Source organism: Notamacropus eugenii, chromosome 5 (assembly GCF_028372415.1).
Source record: "Notamacropus eugenii isolate mMacEug1 chromosome 5, mMacEug1.pri_v2, whole genome shotgun sequence".
Taxonomy (NCBI): domain Eukaryota; kingdom Metazoa; phylum Chordata; class Mammalia; order Diprotodontia; family Macropodidae; genus Notamacropus; species Notamacropus eugenii.
Window position 1 is genome coordinate 228987346 of NC_092876.1, and position 20375 is coordinate 229007720.

The window sequence follows — 20375 nt, forward strand, 5'->3', positions numbered from 1 at the left end:
TTGGTTGTCAAAGTCTACCAAAAATAGAGCTGTAATATTCTCATAAAGAGAGGGGAAAGGAATTTTTCTTTTGGAATAACTTAATTCATTTGATTTTTACCTTTAACAGTTACAACACGTATCACCAGGGGTTATATGGTGACATTGTTTGATAAATCAATATTTTTTTTTTTGTGGGGGTTAAGGTAATCAGGGTTAAGTGACTTGCCCAGAATCACACAGCTAGTAAATGTTATATCTGAGGCAGAATTTGAACTCAGGCCCTCCATACTCCAAGCCAATGGTCTATTTACTGCACCACCTAGCTGCCCCTTTGATAAAATGATTTTGAATGTTTACTTTTACAATCCGGTGATATACAAACTCTAGCATTTCTCCTTTACCACAGAGGAAACTAGAGCTCAGAGAAATGAAGGAGTTTGGTCAAAGTTCTAGAGCAGATCCTACAACTCAAACCTAGTAATCTTTTGTCTTGGTAACATCTGGCCTTCAATTTTTGTCTCCAAGTTTTCCTGGCAACTTAATATAATCATTTCTCATAGTTTTGTAATACAAATTAATATAATATAAATGTAACAACCATTAAAATAAACATGATGTTATGGTTTTCCTAACTAACTTCTCATGACTTTGTAATATAAATGTAATAGTTTCTATGACTACTTAATACAATAATTTCTGATGGCATAAATATATATATCAGGGTTGAAATTTTTTAATTTTTCATTTCTGCTTTGAGAGAAAACATTAACGTTTCTAAATTCTCTTGGGAACTGACTCCAAATAGACCTTGTAAAGACAGATATGTTTGTCTCCTTAGAGGCTTCGGGAAATTTCCTCTCTCTCTATATATATATATACGTATCTGTAAGACTTCTCCAATTACTGGTTGCTCTCTACTTGGATAATGACTTATCATGAGAAGTCTCAACCATTTTGCTTCCTTCCTTCATGGCATATTCTTTTTCGGTCTGTACCAACTGTATACTAATTACCTTTTCCACCTCCCTAGGCACACTTCCCCATCCCCATCCTCCTCAGCATGAGCAGGCCCAGTCACACTGCTCATACTCCCCTACTGGCTCACCCTCTGGTCTGCTTCACCTCCAAACCATCTTCCTGGCACTCTAGGAATGATCATATTCTCCCCCTCCCAGTGTTATGTTTGAAAATTGAGGTAAACTGAGAAACAAATATCCAGCATGATCAATTTATCAGTTAGGCTAGCAGTAACCAATAATTCAGGCCAATAGTCTTTCTCGATAACCAAAGACCATGAGATAAGGTTTATTAGACTTCATATTTACCCAAGAGCTAATGGTATAGAGGAAGACAATCCTTTCCTTTTAATTACAGTCCCAGTCTTGACTCCTTAGTGAACCAATCCAACTCTATAGTACCAACCATTCAAAAGTCCCTTTGACATTTATCCCATCACCAATCTTGCCCTGCCAAGCTTCAATCTTTAATTGCTCTCACCATCTACTATCTTTACTCCTATTCACATGCTGCTAAAATCATGTAACTTCACTGACTAGTAAACTTCAAATATATGTTAAATGATCTCACCTGTGCCCTCACTGAGGCAAAGCAATGTTTTTATCACTTTCTAATTAATTGGCTATCCCACTTACCCTAGAAGCTTTTCCAAACCTTCTAATTCTTCTTTAAACCTCCTATGGCTCCTCCTCTCCCAACCCTCTCATTTGGAAAACTTGCCTAGTATTTCACCAAAAAATTTGAGGCCACTTGCCATGAATTCCCTCTTTTGTCTCTTCACCTCATATTTCACTGCCTTCTACCACCATTTCCTCCTTCACTCTTGTCTCAAATGAAGATTGACCTCTCTTTTCATCCCTACTCTCTGAATAATCTTCAGTCTCTCCCTGCTGCCTACAAATAGCCCCATGTCTTCCCCATGTTTAAAAAAAACCTCTTACTTGACCCACCCTTCCCCACTAACTATCATCCTATATCCTTTTCCTGCCTAAATTCCTTGAGAAAACCTTCTCCAATCTATACTTGTAAAGGAAATGTCTACACATTTTTTTTTCCTCTTATTGTCTTCTTAACATTCCACAGTTCCATGGACGTCTCAGATCTAAATATCCAGTCCTAACCTCTCATCCAACCTCTAGTCTTACATCTTTAACTGCCTATTGGCAAACTAGATGTCCCATAGAACACAGATATGTCTAAAATGGAACTAATTATTTTTCTCCAAAACATTCTCTTCCTAACTCCTTATTACTGTCATAGGCATTACTGTCCTCCCAGTCACTCACATTTACTACCTATGTGTCATTCTTGACTCCTCACTCCTCTCACTCCCCATATCTAATCTGTTGCCAAGTCCTATTGTCTCAACTTCCAGAACAATTCTTGCGTGTGTGTGTGTGTGTGTGTGTGTGTGTGTGTATACTACCTCTGATACAGCCACCCCCCCCGCCCAGTGAAGGACCTTAATTCTAGACTACTGCAATAGTTTCCTTGTTAGTCCCATAATTGAAAAAATCCTCACTCTAGTCTGTCTTGAGTGGACACTCAACTATCAAAGTGATTTTCCTAAAGTGCAGATTTGACCATCCCCTCTCTCCCCATCCCCATTCTTTAAACTTCAGGGGCTGTCCATTACCTCTAGAATCAAATAGAAAATCCTCTGTTCAACTTTTAAAGCCCTTCATGCCCTAACCCTTGCTTCCCTTTCTAGCCTTCTTATATTTTACCCTCCTCCACATATTCTGCAATCCAGTCAAATGGGTCTTCTTGTCAGTCCTCAAGCAAGACACTCATCTCCCAGTTCCTGTGCATTTTCACCACCTCTCTCCCATGCCTGGCATCCTCTCCCTCTCATCTCAGCCTCCTGCCTCGCCTGGTTTCCTTCAGTTTCAGCTAAGATCTCACCAAATACAAGAAGCCTTTCCATGTTTTCCTTAATGCTGGTACCTTCCTTAAAAAAATATTTCCAATTTATCCTGCCTACATCTTGTTCAAACAGTCACATATGCACATCACTCAAATGAGTCCATTAATTGCAGGGACTGTTTTTGCCCTTTTTTTTAGTTTCCCTAAAAGCTAATGAAATTTCTATTTGGTGGCCTCAAAATAATGGTATCAAGCTATATTGCATATTTTTTTCAAAAGAATTCAAAGCATATTCTACTCATTTAGCTTAATTCTGTCATGAGAAAGGACAGTGCTGGAAATACAATAGACATTCCATCACAATCTGTGGATTAATTGTTTGGATGATTTGTATTTGGAATCACATTTATTTCAGTGACAGGTAATTTGTCAAATGGCATCTTTGAAACTTGCAAAATTACTCCAATCTTTCCAGTAGAATCAGCTTGGCTAGTATAGTGCCTGGCACATAATATGTTTTCAATATCATCTCATTTATCATCAGACCATCCTTCCATATAGGCAATAGGTAAATTATCAGAAGAATCTGTGGTTTCATCAGCATAGGGAATTCCCAGTGTGGAAATTCCTTCCTCTACCTCAGATCATAACCCATTTATAACTTAATGGAAAAGTCCAGTGAAGTTATGTGCCAGCAACAAATTACTTTCCTTGGGTTCTGAAATGAATTCTAAAGTCAAAACTGTATATCCGGATACCTTTTCTTCTCTTCACATGTATTTTATTTTTAACTTAAAGAACCTATATGTTCTAAAATGTTTATAGCAGCTCTCTTTGTGGCAGCAAAGAACTGGAAATTGCAGGGATCTCCATCAATTGGGGAATGGCTGAACAAGTTGTGTTATATGATTGTGATGGAATGCTACTGTGCTCTAAGAAATGATGAGCTCGGATGCCTTTTCTTATCTTCACTGAGACTTCTTGTAGTATAGAACAAAGTGCCGTATCCTTCAGAGTCAAGTACCAAATACTAATACTATATAATGAGTATCAACAAGGTACCTGACCAGACATTGATAAAAATGCAAAGATGGATAAATAAATATAAATATAGATCCCTTATAGGCCCTCTAAGAGCCTATAGGCAAGTTGAGTACATGAGATGCATGAAAAAAATACTCTGGCAATATAAGTGATAATTCAGACTTCTTGAAAAAAGAGAGAATTCTAAATATGTGTATGCTTAGATATGGCCCTGACTTTCTTTTCTTTTCTCCCCCATTAGAATACAAGCTTCTTGAGGACAAGGACTGTCTTTGTCATTTGTTGTCATTCGCGAACACCAGCACCTGACTAGTATATCATAAACATTTAATAAATGCTGGTGTATTGACTGATTCATCTTTACCTTCTCTTTCATTGTTATTTCATCTATTTCCATGGCTTCATTTATCACTTTTATACAAATGATTGCACATACATATGTAAATTTATACAAATATGCATATACAGGACCAACCCTCATAGCCATTATCCAGGAAAGCAACTCCTATAGAGAAGGGGCTAGCCATTCCTACCAGTTACTGCCAACCAACACCCAAAAGGTAGGTTGGCCAGCCTGACTGAAGCAGCAAGGCTCCTGGGGGAGAGATAGGAAGCACCTGGGGGAGAGATAGGCTACAGCATGTGCTTGGTAGACCAGGCCACTAACTACCTCAACCACCATCTCCTCTCAGACCCAGATGGAGAGAGCCCAAGACCCTGAATCTAAGAGCCTTGGGAATGACAATACTGTCAGTCCAGTGTCTATAACATCTTCCTGAGAAGCAATTCCTATGATGAAGCCTGGAATCTGTTCCTGCAGGTGCTATAGCCACATCTATTGACGACCAAAGTCATTGGCAAAGTCAAATGGTTCAGCACTGGAAAATGGCATGATTTTATCAGTGGAAATGCCATTGAAGAAGAATTATCATCTACCTGGCCACTGCACCATAAGGACCATGGGACCTTTCCATTTAACTTGTAGCTGAAACTTTCCACGTGTGTTGTGACTACTATGAGAATGCAAGCTTCTTATGAAAGTAAAAAAGGGACTGTTTTACTTTTCTCTGTATATCCCCAGCATTTAACTGAGTGCTTTGTACACAGTAAGTGCTTAATAAATACCTTATTCATTCAATCATTCATTCATAGTTAGCATCAATCTCTCTAATGTCTTTTAGTCCTTCATTTCTACCTCCTATAAACTGAATATCCTGTTAGTGTTTTAAACTCAATGTAGCTAAAATCAAACCTATCTTCTTCCTCTAAAAGTAACCAAAAAAAAAAAACCCTACCCATATTTCCAACTTTCTTAATTCTATTGATGGCAATATAATCTTCCCCAGGCTCCAAACCTCTGAGTCATCTTTAATTCTTGCTTTTCTGACATACTCATACATCAACAAATTGCCAGGCACTACCATTTCTTCAGCTTTCTCTCTCTCATTCTGCCAATATACTGTTCAGGCTCCCATTGTCTGGATCCTTCAAACACACGGTTGTATATATAATCTCAGAGTCCAAGAAAGGTCTTTCCATCACAGACTTATTCCTTACCAGGACACTAACTCATTGCCCCATGGGATATGTGCCAAATTCTGTCACAAAATATCCAATGCCTGGGGAAGAAGAAACATAGAGACAAGACATATCCGTATCAAGGAGGGTTTCCTTTGGAAATCCAATGAGACCAAAAGGCACCAAAGCGAACCATCCGAATCAAATCAATTGGCCCTGATATAAAGGTCCAGTAATGTTTGCCACTCCTGCCCCAAAATGATGGCTCAGCTGCCAACAGCTTCAGGTGGATGGCTAAAGCACAGAACTTTTAGCCCAGTGCTTAGCACAGTCCTTGGCACATAGTAGGCACTTAACAAATGTTTATTCACTAGTTAATTAACTGAACCACCCAGTTCTTTTCAAACTTACCAGAATCACCAGCTGAGTGGCTGACATTAATTACTCATCCCGACTTACCATAAAAGCCTTTTAACTGGTCTCCTTGCTCCTGTTTCTCCTCCTCTCCTTTTTATACTAAATACAGCTGCCAAAATAATCTTCCTATAACAGAGGTCTGACCACATCACTCACCTTTCCAAAAAAAACCTTCACTGGCTCCCTACTGCCTATAGGACAAAATAAAAATAGACTATATTAGCTGGGCATTTAAGCCTTTCAGAGTCTGATTGTAGGCTGTTTCTAGGTCTTCTTTCAAACCCTCTAAGTTTCAGCCATATTTCAGCATCCAGCCTATGTACTTTTCAGAAATATCATTTCTTCAGCTTCCTCCATGAATTTGTGTAGCACATCCCACATCCTTACAAAGCACTCCTTGCAATCTCTACCTACAGAAACCCTTTGATTCCCATTCAACCAGCTTCAGTACCAGTGTCTCTTCTTTACCAAGGCTTCCCAGACCCCCTCACACACAGGAGGCTCTTCCTCCTGAAACTTTCTTGTAGAACTTTGGCTAACTAACTCTCTTCTTAGCCTTGGTGACATTCTACAATTTATTATATTTAGTTTGTACATTTCTTATTCCCTTCAATTTTATTATAAGCTTCTTGAGGCTTGGTTTTCTCTCTCTCTCTTTTTTAATCTTGTATTCTCAGTGCTTAAAACCACACTTTGCACATAGAGGAATGGGCATTGGAACTGTGAATCCACTGGGTTTTGTTTTTGGCTTTTGGCAGTTGTCTATTTTTTAAATTAATTAATTAATATTTTGAAAATGTATTCTAATTCATTGTTATGTGGAATTCCCAGATGAAAAAATTTCTACTAATTCAGACTGGCACCTTTTCTATAATTTATAATCTTAGAAATCTGTCTTGTGGTTTAGGGGTATTTCTGTTTATGTAGGCACCTGTAATTTCATTGGTGTAAGGAACTGTCAGTGAAGACACTTCCTTTACTAATGCATATCTGCAATTCACAGTCTTAGAGTTGCCTAGAGATCTGAGGGGTTGTTTGCCCAAGGTCACACAGTCAGTATATGTCGGAAGCTGGACTTGTGCCCATATCTTACTGGCTCCAAGTCCAACTCTCTATTCACTACTCCATGCTGCTTCTCTTTGCTCATGACAGGTACTTAATAAATGTTAGTTGTATCGTGTGTAGAGTATTACAGTGAGTAGAACACTGAGAGATCTGGTTTCAAATACTACTGCTAATGCTTACAACCTGTATGAATTTAAGCTTAACGTCACTTGGTCTTAGTTTCCTTGTCTGTAAAATGTGGGCAATTAGGTGGAATGGATAGAGAACCAGTCCTGGAGTCTGAAAGATCTGAGTTCAAATCTGGCCTCAGACACTTACCCTGGGCAAATCACTTAATCCTGTTTACCTCAGTTTCCTCTTCTGTAAAATGAGTTGGAGAAGGAACTTCTGTATCTCTACCAAAACCCTAAATGAGGTCACAAAGAGTCAGACATAAGTGAAAAAATGACTGAAAAATAAAATGAGAGGACTGAACTCAGCTGGTTTCCAAAGTCTTTCCCATTCTAGACCTCTGAGCTTATACTATATTGTATTGAGTGGAATGGAATTTCCAGATGAGTGGTCAAAACAATGTATTCTATAAGTATTCAGAGTAAGAATCACAGAAATAGATTTGGAAGAGACTTCAGAGGACAACTCCTCAATTTACAGTTGAGGAAACTGAGGCATAGTGAAGTTAAATAATTTATACGAGGTCACACAGGTAAGCATCAGAGTTGTGTTTTGAACTCAGGTCCTCTGACTCCAGAACCAAGGCTCTTTCCAAGATTTAGAGTCAGAAGAGGTCTCAGAAACCATATGAACCTAAACCCTTTTTTACAGATAAAAAACTGAGGTTCAGAGAATTTAAGTGACTTGTCCAAGGTCACATAAGTGATAGGCAACAGAGGCAAGATTTAAACTCAGATTCTCTGACTCTACCACCAGTGTTCTCTCCTCTACGTAATATCCATCATTTCCATTGCTATCACCTTAACAAGGGGAACAATCAGTCATTCATGTGCTTAGCATCCATGAATACTAACTTGGATATTTGAAACACTTGCTCCACATGTAACACTCAGATATTTGGAAACCATCTGGATGATTGATCAAATTTCTCAATTTTCACTCACATGTTTTGTTATTATTTTAATATATGGTCATAGTAGGGAGTATTTTCCTCTAAAATGGCAGAACTTTTAACCCCTTGCCTTCAACACTCTGACACCTTGGGATTAGTTTAGAAAGTTCACATGGTTGGCTAGAATTGAGAAGAGTTTCCCATTGATATGTTTGGCTAAGGATGGTACTTACCCTAGTTGTCCTAGCAGCCTAATCCTTTTAAATCAAATTTCCCTAAAATATAGAATTGACAGTAGCATGCTTCAGTGGGTTAGCACTTGAAAGATGGTCTCACTAGACCCATTAATTAGCTCTCAGTTTTTAAACCCCTGTTTCCACTTTAGCCTTTTCAGCCGTTTGGGTTCCTCTTTTCGTATCCTGGTTATCCATTTCTAAGCTGCTATAAATATTTCTAGCTTTTCTTGAAGCATGGATTTGTTCTCTTGTGTTTAACACCAGTCAAGTTCAATTATTTTTCAGTTTCATTATCACTGAATAAACTGAAGCCTTGCAGTGAACCTAATGAATTTATGTTTTATTCAAATAAGTCTGGTTGAATTTGATATTTTTAATAAAGGAACATACACACTGGAACAGGCTGACTTAGCTCAGAAAGCTAAGGAATGAAGTTGCTTCTGTTGACTCGTTGTATTTGAAGAAAAGAAATGCCAATTCTTTGGGTACACGTTAAGAGATATCAGCTCCCATCCTCCCTGGTGGCAATTTGAAAAGTGACTCTTTTTCACAGCCTCTTCCATTGAACTGAGAATCACTTTGTCTAAGAGGCTAACCTCTCCCTGAATGAACCACAGATCAAGAGACCAGGAAACCATATGGGATGCACATTTTCTTTCTCCACCTTGAAAGCTATTCCAAAAAAAGAACAGAAGCCTTTTTAGTGACTATGGGGAGATCAGTTTCATTCATTCCCACTACCTGTGAAGAGCACAGTCTGTTGAGCAAATCTTCTTTATTTATCTTTTTCTGTCAGTTTTGGGTTTATTAATATGACAAACTGTGGACTCTCATCAACCAAGGTTAGGATGACTGAACAAAAAACTTGTCTCCTTTTGTTCTATTTTCCTTGCCTCCAGCATAAGGTAAATACAGTTACTCCCCTTCCCCAATCCAAATATATAAGCATGGAAACCAAAAGAGAATTACTTTCTTTTGCACCTTAAAAATGATAGATTAGAACAAAAATAATGATAATAATAATTTTGAGAGCTTCAAGTTCTTCGTTCTTTCTGTTAAAAAAAAAACTGGGCTCTGCATAGGAGACTGATAGGGCAGTCCTTAGAGGTACTGGTTGGATTCCTGGTGAATACCAGTTAAGAAGATTAGAATATATCTCATCTTTCCCACTGGTTCCTTTACTTCTATTGACATAGCCACCATCCTAGTTCAAGGCCTGGTTTATGTAATTCGTCTCCCTGCCTCAAGTCTCTCCCAGGTCCAATCCATCCTTCATAACGTGCCAAAATTATATTTTACCATGCAATTAGATCATCTCACTATAACCACCAGTGTCTCCCCATTTCCACTGCAGTCAAATCCTCTGACATTTAAAATCCTTCACAACCTGGCCCTATTTTATTTTTAATTTATGAAATAAAACAATCATTTCCATAACATAGAATAATAAAAAGATAATTGCACATGAAAAAGCAAAACTATTGAGTACAATTTGCTATTTCTTTTAAAAATATAACTTTATCATGTAATTTCTTTTTTTTTCCCTCCCACCCTAGAGATCACTACCATTAGACACAAATATGTATATGTATATGTGTGTGTCATTTCTTTCTTTGGATACAGACAGCATCTTCCTTCAGAGGTCCCTTGTAGTTAATCTGGATATTTAGAATAATCAAAATGACTCAATTCTTCAAAGCTGTCCTTAAAACAATATTGCTGTTACTATATGCAACCTTCTCTTGGCTCTACTGATTTCATTCTTCATTATTTCATGCAAGTCTTTCCATGATTTTCTAAGATCATCATGCTCACCATTTCTTAAAGCACAGCTGTATTCCATCATGATCGTATACCATAATTTAAGCCTGTTTTATTATACATTTCCAATTTTATTATGCATTATTTCCCTTCTGACACTATGGTCAAGTCAGACTGGCCTTCTTACTGCTCCACATACCTAAAACTCCATCTCCTACCTCTGTGCCTTAGCATTGACCTTCTCCTATGCCAGGAAGACAGTCCCTCCTCCCCGCTACACCTCTGGAAACAGTCAGTTTCCTTCAAAACTTAGCTCAAGTATTACCCTTCTATATTAAGGCTTTCCATATGACCCCAGCTATTAGTACCTTCTCCTGCCTACCATTGCCAATTTTCCAATTTTTTCAAATGATCATCTATGTATTTTGTAAATGTATATTTGCATATGTATGTGTTTTCTCCTCTAGTGAAATGGAAAGACCTGGGGAGCAGGGACTATTTTGTTTTCTTTCTTTGCATCCCCAGTGTCTAGCACAGTATCTAGAGTATAGTAGGTGTTTAATTGTATGTAGGCTTGTTGATTGTTTGATACCAGTGGATAAATTTCCAGGACCTATAACAAATATCTTTTTTTCATCTGAGAAAGTTGCAACACTTCTCAGATTATTTTAATTCGCATGCCTTTAGAACTCTATAGACTCTGCTCTTCCAGAGAACTATAGAGACATAGACCTTTAGAACTGGAATGTAATTAGAGATCATTGGATCATTGATTTGGAGATGAAAGGGATCCTAGAAGTCATCTAGTCCTGCTTCTCACTTAAGATTGTTTTTGTTTGTCCTTTGAAAAGGGCCATGACATCTGGAAGGAGATGTCATGACTTGCAAGTGAATTGGATTTAAGTGAGGCAAGGATGTGCAAAATCACCAGCCTCATTTTCTCCTCCAGAACCATCTGGGTTCAGTGGCAAGACACAGATCAGGACAACTGGAGATGGCCCTGTTCTCGCTTAAGAGAAGAGGAAACCAAAGCTTCAGAAGGTTGACTGGAGACAGTTAGGGGGTACAACTAGAAGAAGTGCTGGACTTGGAGTTAGGAAGACCTGCTTTCAAATTCTTATTCAAATTATTAGCTGTGTGACTATGGGCTAGTCACTTAACCACTATATGCCTCTGTCATCTGTAAAATGGGATTAATGTCACATACCTTACAGGGTTGCTATATTGATCAAATATTTTAAGTATCAAATAAGAAAATAAGCGCAGTGCTTATATAAATGCTACCTATTCAGAATTTAAAAAGAAAATCTCACTCTTCTATAGCTTTTTAAAGTTTACAAAGTGACTTTCTCCCACAAACCTGTGAGACTAGTAGTTCAAATGTTTTTATCATATCTTATAGACTGGAAAACTGATTTGCCAAGAGTTTAAGTGACTTGTCCTGATCTTTTGATGTGACATCACTGCTCTTTCCACTTAGAACCTTTTTCTCAGATTGGTACAGTTCAGAAATCTAAAAAGATAATTAAATGAAGAGCAAAATTGTGAAGAAAGACGAGAGAAACTATTCCTTCTTAAGAACAGAAAACTGAGAGGCACCTGACTTTGTCTATACTATACTTCAAAAAGTTTAAAAGTGGTAGATTTACATGAGTTGTTACAGTCCCCATTGTACCTACCTCCCAAAAAAAAAAAAAAAACACTCATCAGTTTGTGACCACTTTTCAGGTTAAAAGTCTCTGCACACAGCTAGGCTGGCCCTCAGGCTATCTACTATTGGGTCCATCCTCAAAGTCTTTCCAGCTTAGCAGGACCTAATAGATTTAGTGTTAATTTCACTGGCATAGTATAGAGTGACCTACACACCAGAATGAAAAATTGAAGAAGCATTTAATTTCTGAAAAAGTAAAGACTTCTGGATAATAAGTTGCATTTGGCATGAAATTCAATCATTCATTCATTCATTCAACAAACACTATTAAGGGTTTACTATGAGGGAGAAAATATTGTTACAATGGGGAAAAATGCTTAGAATAAAGGAAATTGAGTTCAAATCCTGTTTTCCCATTTATTGTCTGTACAATCGTGTACAAGTTATTTAACATTTCTGGGCCCCAGTTTGGTGTTTGTCAAGAAGACTTCTACTGTTCTTTTCAACTCTAAATCCTATGATTTTGTGTGCAAGGCACAGTACTAGATACTAATGATATAAAAATAAAATGATACAGGAATGAAAATAGGAATTCCTTAAGAACCTTGCATCTACTGGGAAATGATACCAGATGAGCTCAAAGAAACTTAAGTATAATATGAAGTGGACTGTGATGGGTCAAAGGAGCTATCATACAAAATGATCCCATCAGTTGGAGAACAGCGGAACAAGTTATGATATATGAATGGGAGTCAATCAGTAAGTGAACAAGCATTTATTAAGTGACTGCTATGCGTCAGGCAGTGGGATTGAAAGGAAGGACAAAAAAACCCTCTCTCTGTTCTCAAGGAGATCACAGTCTAATAGGGGAGATGACTGTACAAACAGGATCTATACAACATAAACTGGAGATGATCTCAGAGGGAAAGTGCTACCACTAAGTAGGTCTGGGAAAGGCTTCCTGCAGAAAGTGGTACTTCACCTGAGACTTGAAGGAAACCAGAGAAGTCAGGAGGTGGAGATGAGCAGGGAAAGAGTTATAAGCACGGGCAGTAGTTGGTGGAAAATGTCACTATTCAAGAGGTGGACAACAAGGAGGTCAGGGTCAACACATCCCAAAGTATGGCAATGGGGAAGGAGAGAGGGGATGAGAGTGTAAGGGGTAAGAAGACTGTAAAGTAGGAAGGGAATGGATTAATGAGAATTTTAACACCAAAGGGAAGATTTTATATTTGATCCTGATGGCAGCTGAGAACTGCTGGAGTCTATTGAGTAGGAAGGTGTAGTAGGTGACTGAGTAGTCAGTCTTGTAATGCCAGAAACTCATGGAATGCACAAAGATTTTGAAAAGGCGTGAAAAGAACTGAAACAGAATGAACTGAATAGGACCAGAAGAGTAATTGCACTCTAAAATCAATATTATAAAAACAATTTTGAAACACTTAAGAATTCTGATCAATTAAATGGTCAACCATGATTCTAGAACCCCAATAAAGAAAAACACTGCTCTTGGGACTGGCAGCGGTGGGGTTGGACATGGCGGTGTCTGCAGAGCAGGCTTGGGCCTTGTTTGGCACCAGTGTTGGGGCAGTGCTGGAGGCCTGGACGGCGCTGCAGACCACCGTGGAAAATAGCTTCGGGGGGGCCCACAGCCGCAGAAAGGCCCTGTGGCTCCAGAGAGCCATCCGGGACTATTTTGTCCAGAATACTGACTTGGAGCAGGATGAGGTGGAGGACTTCCTGGCTGACATCATGAGCACCGAATCTGACGCTCTGGTAGAAGGTGGAAGCCTGCCCTAGGCAGCTCCAGACAATGTTCAAATACTGCCAGAGTGGTGAGGAACCCTTGCTGAGACAGTTCATCACTCATGAGCCAGAAGCAGAAGGATGTCAAATCTAGGGAGGCCCAGACAGTTGACCAAACCAATGATGACTCAGACCAGGAGGAAGAATTAGATGGGGGAGATGAGGAAATGGAGGTGACTGACAGCAGGGAGACACCTGCCCTACCCTGTGGTGCCCAGACTGGTCCATCATCTGCCTCTAGCCTGGTTTCCCTTGGGCATGAAGCTGCTGAAGATGGCTGGATTGTCATCCAGAGAAAAAAGAAGTGAGAGCCTAGCCCTTCCCCAGTGGCCTGGCCTGGGCCTTCCAGTTACCAGTCATCTCCCGCAGGGACAGATTTGACTGTGTCCCACCTGGACTCAAAGACATTCAGTGACTCCCTCTTCCTTCTAGGATCTACTCCAAGGTGCTCAGCCTGGCATTTAAAGGCCTCCACAGTATTCCTTCCACCTGCCTTTCCAGGCTCATGGACCTGCCAGCCCTTCCCACATTCTTCCCCCAAATGTGACATTCTTTCCTCCCTTCTTCACATTAGTCTCCCAGTGTAGACCCTGAAAGCTGCCTGGTCGACTTAACCAGGTAGTGGGCTTCCCCTTCCTTGGATGGACAGCCTGTGTTCTCAGTAATAACAAAGCAGAGTGAAACCTGAAAAAGAAAAAAGAACAAAGAAAAACACCGCTCCTCATGACAAAGAGATAACAAATGGTTATTAATAATTATGATGATGATTACTCTTATTCAGAATGAGAAATGCATTTTCACATATAGCTAATATGGGCATGTGTTTTGCTTGCCTACAGTTATACTCATCATTCCTTCCTTCCTTCTTTCCTTCCTTCCTTCCTTTCTTCCTAGTGGGAGTGAAAGGGGAAAACAAAAATGAATGCTTATTAATTGAAAAAATAATGATTATTTTCAAAAGAATAAAATAAAATGATCCAGGAAAATTTGAGGACAAGAACACTTTCAGGTGCAGGATCAAGGAAGTCTTTACCAGAGAAGGTGACATTTCAGCTAAATGTTGATGGAAGAGAGAATTCTGAAAAGCAGAGGTGAAGAGGATTGCTTGTGAAAATACATGGATATGAAAGATGGAAAATCATGCTCATAGAACAAGTAGTAGTCAAATTTTGTTGGAACAATGAAATGTGTGAAATTTAGCAATGTAGCTGAGGCCAGATTGTAGAGGATCTTAAATGCTAAGCTGAATTTATATTTTATTCCTTAGAGAATGCAAAACTGCTGGAGCTTTTTGAGAAGGGTAGTAGCATCAATCAGTAAATCATCAAGCATTTATTAAGTGCCTACTACTTTCCAAAACATGTCAAGTATCAGGGACACAAATGCAAAACAGCTACCCCCCACAAGGGATTTCCATTCTACTAAATGATCAGACAGGTGCTTTAGGGAGATTGTGTAACTTTGTGCATGATGATTTAGAGTAGAACAATGGAAATAAGTTTTGATTTTTTGGTAATAATCCAAGCAAGAGGTAATGAGAGTCTGAACTAGAATGATAGCAGTATGAGTAGGGAATAAGATGATGTATACAAGAGATATCATGGAGACCAAATCTTAAAAAAAAAAAACCCAAAACTGTGCAACAATTCAGATATGAAAGGGCAAAGAAAGGGAGAGAGAAGAGCCAAAGATATCTCCATCATATTCAATTTCAGTGCCTGGGATAATGGTGATACAATAGCTGAAAATGAGGATTTAGAAAGGAGCCATTTTAGAGAGAGAGCGGATAAATTCAGTTGTATACATGTTGACTTTGAGGTGATGACAGGAGATTCAGGTGGAGAAATCTAGAAGGCAGTTAGAGACACAGGACAAATTCAAGAGAGAGATTAGGACAAAACATATGTGTGTTTGGAAGTCATCTATATAGAAATAATTGAACTTGTTAAAAAAAAATAGATGAAACCACCAAGAAAGAAAATTTATACAGAGAAAAAGAAGATGGCCTAGGGAAACACCGTGGAAGGGACACCTACACTCAGGAGGTGGAAGAAAGAGTAGAACCTAAAAATGGAAAAATAAATGAAACCGGAAAATGGTCAGACAGGTTAGAGAATAAAATGAACAAACAAACAAGAGGAGAGAACGGTATGATAAAAGCCAAGCTAGGAGGGAGTATAGGAAGGGAGCAGGTGGCCAATAGTGCCAAAAAGCTACACAAAGGTTAATGAGTATCATGATTGAAAAAAAAGTCATTGGATTTAGTCATTAAGAGGTCATTGGTGACCTTTGAGAAAACAATCCCCTTGCCCTTATCCGGACAGCTAGAAAGGAATATGGATTCAGGCGTATGTTCCTGCCTGAATGAATACAAACTTTCAAGGTCCTTCCAGCCTAGTTATTTCCATAAATACAGTCATCCATGCTAGCATTGGCTATACTTCTCTGATAAGAAACTTGGGTTTCAGTCTTGGATTCTTTAACTATTTACTTTTTATGCACTGCACATAGGAGATTGCCACTATCCAAATTAACAGAAGTCATTCTGATGGCCACATCCAAAAATCCTTGGCACAAGTGATGGAGTAGCCACTAAATCTGACATCTCTGACATACAGTGTCATTTCCAGAACATTTGTGGAAAAACATGGGAAATATTTCAACTCTGAAGTTTTTACTCAAAAATTTGTCCAGAACAAAAAGTCCACATATTTTCAGTACGTGGTTAAATTGCCCATAATAATGATCAGTCCCCACACAATTAAGACTAATTTTCATTATTATGAAGTCACATCTTCTGCCACCCTGTCAAGGACTTTTTCTGGATTTATTCATTCTATTTAGTGCCTCTTATCTACTGCTTGTAGAAATTTACATATTTTACAGTCTCTGAACATCATCTCTGGTAAACAATTCTCTGGTGAACAGTTCTGGTGAAGAAATTGGGCTGGGGAAATAGCTAAATTTCAAAGCAAATATTAGAGGCCAAACTAATTATGATCTAAAAGCTGAACTATGTCTATGACCCACAACCAAAGAGATCTTAGCTTCATGAAAAGTTCTCACTGACTTTACTGAAAGCCCTCTTTATAGGAGGAGTACAAGCTCAGTCTTAGATATTACTAACATTTTAAATTTTAATCCTGGCCCAAATTTTGTGACACTGAGTTTTGACTTCATCAAATAAACATTAAACTACTTGTTTGGAGTATTGGGTGAATGGGGGGGGTGCCAAATTGGTACATGTGGAGCCCAGCAGAAGTTTGGGATAAAATATCATTGTTTAGTCTTCTTAATAAATTTTTATGTCTCAGGATCATTGAGTTTTTACCCTAAAATCCCCTCTTAGTAATCTCCTTTCCCACCATTCAATAGGTATAAGCTTGAGAAGTACAAACTCTTATATTTTGTATATAACCACACATATTTGGATGGTTGACTCTATTACTAAAAATAATAATAATCACTATATTTCCACATAAAATACAAATTATTTTTATGTGCTATTTGGATAATATGTGACAAGTCTCATCCATTAGAATAGATATTGGAGAACTGACAGGATTTCCTTAATAGTTATAATATATACAACTCCTGTTCTCACTAATGCAGCAATCTAGTCTAATGTTCAGCCCAAACTTATCTTTTCTGCCTAATTATGGGATGTTTTTCTGCAGAATAAACAAATTGATTTATTTCTGCATGACTCAGTATAGGCCCCTGGACTGGCTAGCAATGAACCTGCCTCATCCAACTGATACCTGTCATCTGTCAGTTATCACAGACAATGGACAGTGCAGAAACAAGCTAAAATACCTTTGCCCAGGGGACCCTAAATACGTGTGGTTTTGAAAGGCATATATGAAACATAAGACTTAAAAGTGGAGAGCTTGCCACTGATTCTCCTTTTATAAATAATTCTGAAGATCTTCTAGGAAGACCCCCTAACGTAAAGCAGCAGTCTCTATGTGACACTAATATAGCTAGTTAAAAGGAGTCTGAAAAGAGGCTACACAGTCAAAGTGCTGGGTCTGGAGTCTGTTAAGTTTTGTTGTTCAGTTGTTTTTCAGTCATGTCTGGCTCTTTGTGACTTCATTTGTGTTTTTCTTGGCAAAGATATTAGAGGGGTTTGCCATTTCCTTCTTCAGCTTATTTTACAGAAGAAGAAACTGAGGCAAACAGGGTTAAGTGACTTGCCCATGGTCACACAGCTAGTAAGTGACTTATTTGAACTCAGTAAGATGAATCTTCTTGACTCCAGGCCCAATACTCTATCTGAAGTACCACCTAACTACCTCCTAGTCAGGAAGACCTGGGTTCAAATACCACCTCAGACGTTTGCTAACTGTGTGACCCTGAGCAAGTCCCTTAACCTCTCTGGGCCTCACTATCCTCATATGTAAAATGAAAGATTTGGTCTCAATAATCTCTAAGGACCTTTCCAGTTCTAAATCCATCATCCTAAGAACCCAATTCTGCCACTCATTAACTCTACACCCTTTGACAAATTGCTTAAAATCTCTGAGTCCTCATTTCTTAATCTGTTTAATGGGGACAATGATGCCTCTTGGGATTCGCAGAATTGTTGTAGGGACTAACCAACCTCGCACCAAACCTACTCAAATCCTGACTTCCGTGTACACATACAATAATGTTATCACTTGGAATGTTCATAGCATGTTAAGGTTTGCAGTGTCAGAGAAACACAGACTCTCCTAGCTGGAAAGGCCCTCTCAGGACACCTGGCCTAAGTTAGAACTGAGAGAATCTTCCTTACAGTATTGTCTGAAGTCTCCCAATGAGGGGGCAGGGGGACGTGCTAGAGCCAGCTCACCCAGGTTCACAAGAGACAATTGTGAAGTTTTCAGTGTGCGCATTTATACCTCAGAACCTGACAAGTGCAATAAATCAGGTTTGATTTCTTATTTTGATTGTCTAGATTTAAGAAAACCATAGAGAAAATTAAGTAATACAGATTAAATTTAAAACTGAGTCATGAATTCTCTTTTTTTTTTTTTTCAGTCAGTTGTTAAACACTTACCATTCCATCTCTGGGAGGCACCCTCTACCTCCTAAGGCATTAAATATCACTAGTATTTTCCTTTAAAACAAGACTAAATCTGTCTATGCAGCTTCCTCTCTTTCCTTGTTCTACCTCTCCCAAGGACAAGCAGAGAAAATCTCTTCCTTTTTCACATGACAACACTTTAAAAGGGTTATCATGTTCTCTCCAGGTTTTTTTCTCCTCTATGCTATCCATCCTTAGTTCTTCTGATCAATTTACATATGGTAGGAAATAAAGGCCTTTCATTTATCTGGTTTGTCAACCTTTCACTGCTTTCCAAGGTCTCAGTTAGAACTAAACACAGTCGTCTTTGAGCTATGGTCTGACTTGGGTAGCATTAAAAGAGGGAGAGCATCCAGGAATAAGGTGATAATCCTGACACACTCTGGTACAGACAACATCTAGAACATTGTGTTTCAATTTATACTGTAGATATATTGTATGTACTTAGTTATTTCCATGTTGCCTCTCCCATTAGAATAGAAGCTCCTTGAGAGCAGTTCTTTTTGCCTTTCTATGTAGTGCCTGGCATATTATAGGCACTTAATAAATACTTGTTGACTGACTGATTGACCACTACAATCTAAGAACAAATTTTTTAAGTGAGAGTGTGTCCAGGGAAGACAACCTGAACAGTAAAGTCTTGAGTCTATGCCATATGGTAATTGGTTGGAGAAAATGGAAATGTTTAATCTGGAGAAGAGAATATTGAAGGGAGGACATGATGACTATATCTTCTAGTATTTAAATGACTACTGTGTGGAAGATGGATTCCACTTGTTTTATTTGAATCTAGAAGGCAAAGCTGGGTCATCGTCAGTCTTGACTTTTGTCTTGCCGCTGAACTCTGATGACTCTGGAGAAAAGATTGAGGTTGATGACTTTGCACAGCCTTGCCTCACTTAAATCCAATTCACCTGCAAGTCAGGACATCATCCTCCTGATGTCATCCTTCCTCTTTGGGAATGAAGGAGGAACAACCAAAAAAGAAGGCAGAGTCAAGATCATTGCATGGAAGTGGCAAAGAGACAAGTTTAGACTTCCTGTAATGATCATTTGGACCTCCCAAAGCAGAACAGGCTGCCTTAGGAGGAACTGGATGGCTATTCACTGGGGGCCTCCAAATAAAGGCCAGATGACTACTTATCAGGGACGTTATAATGGACATACTTTTTAGTAATCATCATCATTAATAATAATAATCATAGCTAACATTTTACATTTTCAAAACACTTTACAAATCTTATTTTATGTTAGCAACCCTGGGAGTAGTTACCATTGTTATCCTCATTTTACAGAGAAGAAAACTGAGGCAGCAAATGTTAAGGGACATGCCCAGAGTCATACAGTTAATGACTCCAGGAAATGGAATTTAAACTCAAGTCTTCTTGACTGGAGATCTCAGTACTTCATCCACTGCACCACCTAGTCATGAGTTGTACCCAGTACTTCATCCACTGCACCACCCAGTCACAAGCTGTACTTGCTGGCTACTGAGGTCCTTTCCAATTCTAAGATTTGGTGATTACAATTTTCCTTGCAGCCTTAGGTTTCATCAGCTTTCTTGGTTATCTCATCAAATTGTTGCCTCATCCTGAGTTTATCCCTCATTAAAATCTCCATTTACTTTCAAATGAATTGCCATCTGGTCATGTTTAGCCTTAGAAAGGAAGTCATATACTGGAAACTGAAGAACTTTGACCCTTAAGGCCTCTTTATATCATTGCTCCCACTTGGAATTGAGGATCTAAGGTTAAGCTGGGAAGCAGCCAAAGGAAAACAACCAGCACGATGTGGGATAGAACTAGGAGCCGATTTTAACAAAGACATGGATAAAACCATAAATAGCATGTACATTCTCAGATGATACAAAGTCAAGAGGGA

General features: G+C 38.7%; 1 protein-coding gene and 1 pseudogene across 4 annotated transcripts in view; both read left to right on the forward strand.

Moving 5' to 3' along the window:
- The window catches only part of B3GALT1 (beta-1,3-galactosyltransferase 1), a 722358-nt gene that overhangs the window by 605982 nt on the left and 96001 nt on the right, over positions 1-20375 (forward strand). The window lies entirely within an intron of this gene.
- LOC140505819 (pre-rRNA-processing protein TSR2 homolog pseudogene) lies at positions 9916-19176 on the forward strand (annotated as a pseudogene).